Source organism: Olea europaea, unplaced genomic scaffold (genome assembly GCF_002742605.1).
Source record: "Olea europaea var. sylvestris unplaced genomic scaffold, O_europaea_v1 scaffold668, whole genome shotgun sequence".
In the NCBI taxonomy this organism is placed as follows: Eukaryota; Viridiplantae; Streptophyta; class Magnoliopsida; order Lamiales; family Oleaceae; genus Olea; species Olea europaea.
In genome coordinates, this window is record NW_019265058.1 from 275,947 (window position 1) to 286,603 (window position 10,657).

Sequence of the window (10,657 nt, forward strand, 5' to 3'; positions counted from 1 at the left end):
TACGTGCAGAAGTACATGGTATGTCAACAGGTTAATGCATAACACCAAAAACCAGCTGGATTGTTAAATCCACTAGATATACATGAATGGAAATGGGAAAATATCACGATGGACTTTGTGGTTGGATTCCCAAAGTCAGTAAGAGGAAATAATGCTATATGGATAGTAGTGGATCGACTAACGAAGTCAGCTCATTTTCTTCCAGTGAAAATGACATTTAGCTTAGACCAATTAGCACAATTTTACATTAAAGAGGTTGTGAGATTACACGGTGTACCTGTATCCATTGTGTCTGACAGAGATCCAAAGCTCACGTCCAAATTTTGGAAAAATCTACAAGGAGCTATGGGAACGAAGCTGAACTTTAGTACATCATATCACCCTCAGTCCGATGGTCAGTCTGAAAGGACCATCCAAACTTTGGAAGATATGCTGAGAACATGTGTTTTAGATCTAGGAGGTAATTGGGAGTCATACTTACCTCTAGTAGAGTTCGCTTATAATAACAGTTTCCAAGCAACTATTGGAATGGCACCATACGAAGCTTTCTATGGTAGAAGATGTAGATCCCTGTTCATTGGGATGAAATCAAAGAGAAGAGAGTTTTGGGACCAAAAATTGTTGAAAGGACGGTCGAGGTAATCGATAAGATCCGTACAAGAATAAAGGTAGCATAGGATCGACAAAAGAGCTATGCAGATACAAGGAGGAAGGATTTAGAATTCCAAGTTGGGGATAAATTGTCTCTGAAAGTAGCACCGATGAAAGGTGTACTTAGATTTGGAAAGAAAGGCAAACTACAACCCAGGTATATCGGACCTTTCGAGATACTTGATAGAGTCGAAAACGTGGCTTACCGACTAGCTTTGCCACCTAAATTATCGGCAGTGCACAATGTGTTCCATATATCGATGATAAAGAAGTATGTACATGATCCTAATCATGTAGTGAGTTATCAAACCTTGGAGGTACAGAAAGATTTATTGTACGAGGAACTACCGATCAAGAAATTGGATCGAAAAGTGCATAAATTAAGGAATAAAGAGATTCAGCTAGTTAAGATACAGTGGAATCATCACGGTGTAGAAGAAGCCACTTGGGAAAAAGAAGAAGAAGCCTAAGACAAGTATCCAAAACTATTTGCCCAATCAGAAGGTAAATTTTGAGAACGAAATTTTAATTAAGGTGTGGGGGATGTAGAACCCAAAATAATTCTAGACACCTTAGTGGCACTAAGACATGAATATTGGATGACTAAAGTATACTTCAGATTTCTAGTCTCATTTGAGACCCATTTTCGACATAGGAAACATTCAATTTGAAAATTAATATCTAAATAAAATTTTAGTTCTTTGAGTTAGCTTTGCAGCGCACTTTGAATTACCTCAATTGGATATCGGGAGAAGAAGTTATGATAGAAACACTGAAGGCTGTGCAGTGTCAACCGAACTACAACCAGTCGACCGAAACTGCCTGAAATGAAAATTCTCATTTTTCTCTAGAATTGAAATATTTATTTTATACAATTATTTTCTCAAAGGGCCACCCACATTTTTGGCAATAAAAACCCTACTAAATTGAAGCATTTAACCTCAAACTTAAATGGCACCCATGTTTTCTCTCTTAAATAAAATTTGACCCTTCATTTGCTTTAAGTTATGGAATATTTACCTATAAATAGAGACCTCATTTCACTCATTTTTTCTCACACCAAAAGCAAGAGCTTTTACATACTAAAGAAAGAGTTTCCAAGAGAGAAAAAGAGAGGGAGGAGAACTATTTTTCCTAGAAGTTTAAGAAGTGTTTTCAAGCATCAATTCTCAACGGTTTTCAAACATTCAAGGAGTGCATTTCTTTCAACGTCCAAGTTTCATCGAAGTTTTCAATCCAAGTTTCCAAAGTTTCAAAAGCATTAATCAAGGTAGGTAGAGGTGCAATGTGTTTAATCGTGTTAAGTTATAAGTTTCGATTCATGTTAATGTTTGTTTGTCAAATGGTACTCCGGTACGGCATATCCCTCTATGTTAATGGTTGTATGTCAAATGGTACTCCGGTATGGCATACCCTCTATGTTGAAGAAATGTTCGTATGTCAAATGGTGCCCTCAGGTACGGCATATCCATTCATGTCAAATGGTGCCTCCGGGTACGGCATGTATGAAAAGTTATAAAGTTAATGTTTTGAAATGTATAGCTTGATCACGAATGCACCTATGACACTTATTGTGTTTTTCAACTCACAGGTTTAATCCCATTTCTACAGATTGAAGGAATTTTACCTCGAGCATGAATGGAGGAGAAGATGGAGAGTGATGCAACGAGCCCATGGAAATCTGATGAATAAGTGGTTTGAATTTATTTTTATGAAATGTTTTTCAATGTTATTTCTTTAAAGTTTTGAATAACGCAGAATGCGAGAACAAGTTATGGTTTCTTCAAATAGATTACATTTTGTTGTTTTGAAAAATGATTTAGTGTTTTTGTTTAAAGTATTTGAAGTATTGTTATTTAAATTATTATCCGAAGATGTAAGCTTCCGCTAAAATATATACAGTTGTTACTAAACCACCGGTTAAGCTAAGTAAAGTAAGTAGCGTTCCGATCCACTAGAGGTTGGGGCGTTACACGTGGCAAAGTGTAAACTAAAGTGTACACCATAATGTACATGTCACAAGGTTCTTACCGATTGAAATTTACTATTTGTACACTGATTTTTGACACATTGTTTGGCAGATGCGTTGTTGTCAAGTGTCAATTGGATAGGAAAACTGTTTAAAATTTATACTATCCAATAGGGTAATGTAATGTGGCAAAGTGTAAATAAAGTGTACACAATAATGTATATGTAGCAAGGTTCTTAACGACTGAACTTTGCTGTTTGTACACTGATTTTTGGTACGTTCTTTGACACTTGCATTGTTGTCAAGTGTCAATTGAATTGGAAAACTGTTTGAAATTTAAATTGTCCTGTAGAGTAATGTCACATAGCAAAGCGTAAACTAAAGTGTACCCCATAGTGTACATGTAGCAAGGGTCTTCCATATTGAACTTTGCTACTTGTAAATTGATTTTTGACACATTGTTTGACAATTGTATTGTTCTCAAGTGTCAGTTGGATGGGAAAACTATTTGAAATTTAAACAGCCCGGCAAGGTAATGACACGTGGTAAAGTGTAAACTAAAGTGTACACCATAGTGTACATGTAGCATGGTTCTTGCATATTGAACATTGCTATTTGTAAACTGATTTTTGACACTTGTGTTGTTGTCCATTTTCAATTGGATGGGAAAACTTTTTGAAATTTAAACTGTCCATTAGGGTAATGTAACGTGACAAAGTGTAAACTAAAGTGTACACCATAGTGTACATGTAGCAAGGTTTATACCGATTGAACTTTGCGATTTGTGCACTGGTTTCTGACACGTTGCTTGACACTCGCGTTGTTGTCATGTGTCAGTTGGATGGGAAAACTGTTTAAAATTTAGACTGTCCAACAAGGTAATGACACGTGGCAAAGTGTAAACAAAAGTGTGTACACCATAGTGTACATGTCGTAAGGTTCTTACCGATTGAACTTCACTGTTTGTACACTGATTTTTGACACGTTGTTTGACACTTTGTTAGTTGTCAAGTGTCAATTGGATGGGAAAATTGTTTGAAATTTAAACTATCCAACAAGGTAATGACACGTGGCAAAGTGTAAATTAAAGTGTACACATAGTTGCATGTCGCAAGGTTCTTACCAATTGAACTTTGCTACTTGTACACAGATTTTTGACACGTTGTTTGACACTTGTATTGTCGTCAAGTGTCAATTGGATGGGAAAAATGTTTGAAATTCAAACTATCTAGTAGCGTAATGTCACGTGGCAAAGTGTGAACTAAAATGTGTACACCATAGTGTACATGTAACAGCGGATTGAACTTTATTATTTCTACACTGATTTTCGATACGTTGTTCAACACTTAAATTGTTGTCGGGTGTCAATTCGATGGGAAAAATGTTTGAAATTTAAACTGTCTAAAAGTGTAATGTCACGTGGCAAAGAGTAAACTAAAGTGTGTGCCACAGTGTACACGTAGCAGGGTTTTTACCGATTGAACTTTGCTATTTGTACACTGATTTTCGACACGTTGTTTGACACTTGCATTGTCGTCAATTATCAATTGGATGGAAAAAGTCTTTGAAATTTAAACTGTCCAACAAGGTAATGACACATGGCAAAGTGTAAACTAAAGTGTATACCATAGTGTACATGTCGCAAAGTTCTTATCGGTTGAACTTTGTAATATGTACACTGATTTTTGACACGTTGTTTGACCCTTGCCTTGTTGTCAAGTGTCAATTGGATGGGAAAACATTTTGAAATTTAAACTGTCTAACGGGGTAATGTCATGTGGCTAAGTGTAAACGAAAGTTTACACAATAGGGTACATGCAGCAAGGTCCTTGCATATTGAACTTTGCTACTTGTAAACTAATTTTTGACACGTTGTTTGACATTTGCATTATTGTCAAGTGTCAATTGGATGGGAAAACTATTTGAAATTTAAACTACCCAGTAAGTGTACAAATAGAAAGTGTAAAATAAAGTGTACAGCATAGTGTACATGTCACAAGGTTCCTACCGATTGAACTTTGCTATTTGTACACTGATTTTTTACATGTCGTTTTACACTTACATTGTGGTCAACTGTCAATCGGATAGGAAAATTGTTTGATATTTAAACTGTCCAATAGGGTAATGTCACGTGGCGAAGTGTAAACTAAAATGTACACCATAGTGTACATGTAGCATGGTTCTTGCATATTGACCTTTGCTATTTGTAAACTAATTCTGACACCTTATTTGACACTTGCGTTGTTTTTCAACTATCAATTGGATGGGAAAACTGTTTGAAATTCATACTGTCCAAAAGGGTAATGTCATGTGGCAAAGTGTAAACTAAAGTGTACACCATAGTGTACATGCAGCAAGGTTCTTACTGATTGAACTTTGCTATTTGTACACTGATTTTTGACACGTTGTTTGACAATTGCATTGTTGTTGAGTGTCAGTTGGATGGGAAAACTGTTTGCAATTTAAACTGTCCAACAGGGTAATGTCACGTGGCAAAGTGTAAACTAAAGTGTACACCATAGTGTACGTGTAGCAAAGTTCTTGCCGATTTAACATTGCTATTTTTACACTGATTTTTGACACGTTGTTTGACACTTGCGTTGTTGTCAAGTGTCAATTGGATGGGAAAACTCTTTGAAATTTAAACTGTTCAAAAGGGTAATGTCACGTGGGAAAGTGTAAACTAAAGTGTACACCATAGTGTACATATAGCAAGGTTCTTACCGATTGAACTTTTCTATTTGTGCACTTATTTTTGAAATGTTTTTTGGCACTTGCATTGTTGTCAAGTGTCAATTGGATAGGAAATCTGTTTGAAATTTATACTGTCCCAATGGTAATGTCACATGGCAAAGTGTAATCTAAAGTGTGCACCATAATGTATATGTAGCGAGGTTCTTGCCGACTGAACTTTGATATTTGTACACTAATTTTTGACACGTTGTTTGACACTAGTGTTGTTGTCCAGTGTCAATTGGATGAGAAAATAGTTCGAAATTTAAACTGTCCAAAAGGGTAATGTAACGTGGCAAAGTGTAAACTAAAGTGTACACCATAGTGTACATGTAGCAAGGTTCTTACCGATTGAACTTTATTATTTGTACACGAATTTTTGACACAATGTTTGGCAGTTGCGTTATTGTCAAGTGTCAATTGGATAGGAAGACTATTTAAAATTTATACTGTCTAACAGGGTAATGTAATGTGGCAAAGTGTAAACTAAAGTGTACACCAGAGTGTACATGTGGCAAGGTTCTTATCGACTGAACTTTGTCGCTTGTACACTGATTTTTGTACGTTCTTTGACACTTGCATTAACTGATTTTTGGTATGTTCTTTGACACTTGCGTTGTTGTCAATTGTCAATTGGATTGGAAAACTGTTTGAAATTTAAACTATTCAGTAGAGTAATATCACCTGGCAAAGCGTAAACTAAAGTGTACACCATAGTGTACATGTAGCAATGTTCTTGCATATTGAACTTTGCTACTTGTAAATAGACACTTGCATTGTTGTCAAGTGTCAATTGGATGGGAAAACTATTTGAAATTTAAACTGCCCAGCAAGGTAATGACACGTGGTAAAGTGTAAACTAAAGTGTACATGTCGCAAGTTTCCTACCGACTAAACTTTACTATTTGTAAACTGATTTTTTACATGCTGTTTGACACTTGCATTGTCGTCAAGTGTCAATCGGTTAGGAAAACTGTTTGATATTTAAATTGTCCAATAGGGTAATGTCACGTGGCAAAGTGTAAAATAAAGTGTATACCATAGTGTACATGTAGCATAGTTCTTGCATATTGAACTTTGCTATTTGTAAACTTATTTTTGACACCTTGTTTGACACTTGCGTTGTTGTCAATTATCAAATGGATGGGAAAACTGTTTGAAATTCAAATTGTCCAAAAGCGTAATGTCATGTGGTAAAGTGTAAACTAAAGTGTACACCATAGTGTACATGCAGCAAGGTTCTTACCGATTGAGCTTTGCTATTTGTACACTGATTTTTGACATGTTGTTTGACGCTTGCATTGTTGTCGAGTGTCAATTGGATGGGAAAATTGTTTTCAATTTTAAACTGTCAAATAAGGAAATGTCACGTGGCAAAGTGTAAACTAAAGTGTACACCATAGTGTACATGCAGCAAGGTTCTTACCGATTGAGCTTTGCTATTTGTACACTGATTTTTGACATGTTGTTTGACGCTTGCATTGTTGTCGAGTGTCAATTGGATGGGAAAATTGTTTTCAATTTTAAACTGTCAAATAAGGAAATGTCACGTGGCAAAGTGTAAACTAAAGTGTACACTATAGTGTACGTATAGCAAGGTTCTTGCCGATTGAACATTAGTATTTTTACATTATTTTTTGACACGTTGTTTGACAATTGCATTGTTGTCAAGTGTCAATTGGATGGAAAAATTGTTTGAAATTTAAAGTGTCTAAAAGGGTAATGTCATGTGGCAAAGTGTAAACTAAAGTGTACACCATAGTGTACATATAGCAAGGTTCTTACCGATTGAACTTTGCTATTTGTGCACTGATTTTTGAAATGTTGTTTGGCACTTGCGTTGTTGTCAAGTGTCAATTGGATAGGAGAACTGTTTGAAATTTATACTGTCCCAAATGGTAATTTCACGCGGCCAAGTGTAATCTAAAGTGTGCACCATAATCTTGTCGACTGAACTTTGCTATTCGTATACTAATTTTTATCACATTGTTTGACACATGTGTTGTTGTCTAGTGTCAATTGGATGAGAAAATAGTTTGAAATTTAAACTGTCCAAAAGGGTAATGTAACGTGGGAAAGTGTAAACTAAAGTGTACACCATAGTGTTCATGTAGCAAGGTTCTTACCGATTGAACTTTACTATTTGTACACTGATTTTTGACACATTGTTTGGCAGTTGCATTATTGTCAAGTGTCAATTGGATAGAAAAACTATTTAAAATTTATACTGTCCAATAGGGCAATGTAATGTGGTAAAGTGTAAACTAAAGTGTACACCATAGTGTACATATAGCAAGGTTCTTATCGACTGAACTTTGGTGTTTGTACACTGATTTTTGGTACGTTCTTTGACACTTACGTTGTTGTCAAGTGTCAATTGGATTGGAAAACTATTTGAAATTTAAACTGTCCAGTAGAGTAATGTCACGTGGCAAAGCGTAAACTAGAGTGTACACCATAGCGTACATGTAGCAAGGTTCTTGCATATTGCACTTTGCTACTTGTAAATTAATTTTTGACACGTTGTTTGACACTTGCATTGTTGTCAAGTGTCATTTGGATGGGAAAACTATTTGAAATTAAAACTGCCCAACAATGTAATGGCACGTGGCAAAGTATAAACTAAAGTGTACGCCATAGTGTACATGTCGCAAGTTTCCTACCGATTGAGCTTTGCTATTTGTAAACTGATTTTTTACTTGTTGTTTGACACTTGCATTGTGGTCAAGTTTTAATTGGATAGGAAAACTGTTTGATATTTAAACTGTCCAACAGGGTAATGTCACGTGGCAAAGTGTAAACTAAAGTGTAAACCATAGTGTACATGTAGCATGGTTCTTGCATATTGAACTTTGCTATTTGTAAACTTATTTTTGACTTCTTGTTTGACACTTGCGTTGTTGTCAATTATGAATTGGATAGGAAAACTGTTTGAAATTCAAACTGTCCAAAAGCGTAATGTCATGTGGTAAAGTGTAAACTAAAGTATACACCATAGTGTACATGCAACAAGGTTCTTACCGATTGAACTTTGATATTTGTACACTAATTTTTGACACATTGTTTAACACTTGCATTGTTGTCGAGTGTTAGTTGGATAGGAAAACTATTTTCAATTTTAAACTGTCCAACTGGGTAATGTCACGGGCAAAGTGTAAACTAAAGTGTACACCTTAGTGTACGTGTAGCAAGGTTCTTGCCGATTGAACATTGCTATTTTTACACTGATTTTTGACACGTTGTTTGACAATTCCATTTTTGTCAAGTGTCAATTGGACGGGAAAACTCTTTGAAATTTAAACTGTCTAAAAGGGTAATGTCACGTGGCGAAGTGTAAACTAAAGTGTACACCATAGTGTACATATAGTAAGGTTCTTACCGGTTGAACTTTGCTATTTGCGTACTGATTTTTGAAATGTTGTTTGGCACTTACGTTGTTGTCAGTGTCAATTGGATAGGAAAACTGTTTAAAATTTATACTGTCCAATAGGGTAATGTAATGTGGCAAAGTGTAAACTAAAGTGTACACCATAGTGTACATGTAGCAAAGTTCTTATCCACTGAACTTTGCTGTTTGTACACTGATTTTTGGTACGTTCTTTGACACTTGCGTTGTTGTCAAGTGTCAATTGGATTGAAAAATTGTTTGAAATTTAAACTGTCTAGTAGAGTAATGTCACATGGTAAAGCGTAAACTAAAGTGTACACCATAGTGTACATGTAGCAAGGTTCTTGCATATTGAACTTTGCTACTTGTAAACTGATTTTTGACACGTTGTTTGGGACTTGCATTGTTTTCAAGTGTCAATTGGATGGGAAAACTATTTGAAATTTAAGCTGCCTGGCAAGGTAATGACATGTGGCAAAGTGTAAACTAAAGTATACATGTCGCAAGTTTCCTACCGATTGAACTTTGCTATTTGTAAACTGATTTTTTACATGTTGTTTGACCCTTGCATTGTGGTCAAGTGTCAATTGAATAGGAAAACTGTTTGATATTTAAACTGTCCAACAGGGTAATGTCATGTGGCAAAGTGTAAACTAAAGTGTACACCATAGTGTACATGTAGCATGGTTCTTGCATATTGAACTTTGATATTTGTAAATTGATTTTTGACACCTTGTTTGACACTTGCGTTGTTGTCAATTATCAATTGGATGGGAAAGCTGTTTGAAATTCAAACTATCCAAAAGGGTAATTGTAATACCCCAAACTTCCTGTTATATATTTGGCCAATGTGATTCATGCATTTCATGCTATTCACAATGTTACTTGCATTAGTTTTCTTAATTACTTTATCTTAAAATGGTGCATTCGATTATGGATATTTTAAGATTTTAGTCTTCGACTCCTCGACCTAGGTGTTGAATTTTGTATTGAGCTATGATAGAAAATTAGGTTAAGTAAATGTTGGAGATTGGCTTGATAAGAAATGGAATATCGAAAAGGTCGAAAATCGGTATCGACAAAAGTTCAAGCTTTCTATTCGATTGATCGAGACCACCTTAAACCCTAGATAGGTAATTGACATATTTGGGACATGATACATAAAGGAACATGATCATGATGCGATAATATATGTCTCATATGACATTATAAATATCGAGGTGCAATTTGATGAAATCGGTCGAGAATGGGGTGTAAATCGGGTCAGTAATTATATGAACGATTGAGGAATTAGCTCTATAAAATATTTTGGGATCTTAGGGCAAGTGAAATGGATTGTAAACACATTAACATAAACCCAGGATACTTGATTTATACCTACAAAGATACATATAAAATCAATTTTTTTACTAGTGACCACCTCATGCTTGAGCACCTCATACTTTTAATATTTATCATTTTAACACCGAATTCCTTTAACCGTAAGGCATCAATCTCGTGTCATACTCCTTAAGAACTTATTATAGGATGAATATATATATCTTATAATCATAAATGGATCCAAATATAATGGTTGAAAATCAAGTATGGCTGCAATGAAGACACGTCGTGCTTAGCACCTCATGCTTGGGATAGTTGTCATTTTAACACACAATCCCTTCATCCTTAAGATATATAGCACGTCTCCTACCTCTTTTTATTTAATATAGATAGATATATATATCTTATAAATCAATATAAGTTAAATAGTCCAAGAGAAAAGTCAAATATAGTAGGAAAAGACCACCTCATGCTAAACACTTGGCTGCACCCCACATTTTCTTAATCCTTAAGGAAGAGTCACGTCTCCAGCATCTTGAAGAATTTATATACACCTCCTAACAACATTTTTAGTCTTACAAATTATCCCCAATTGA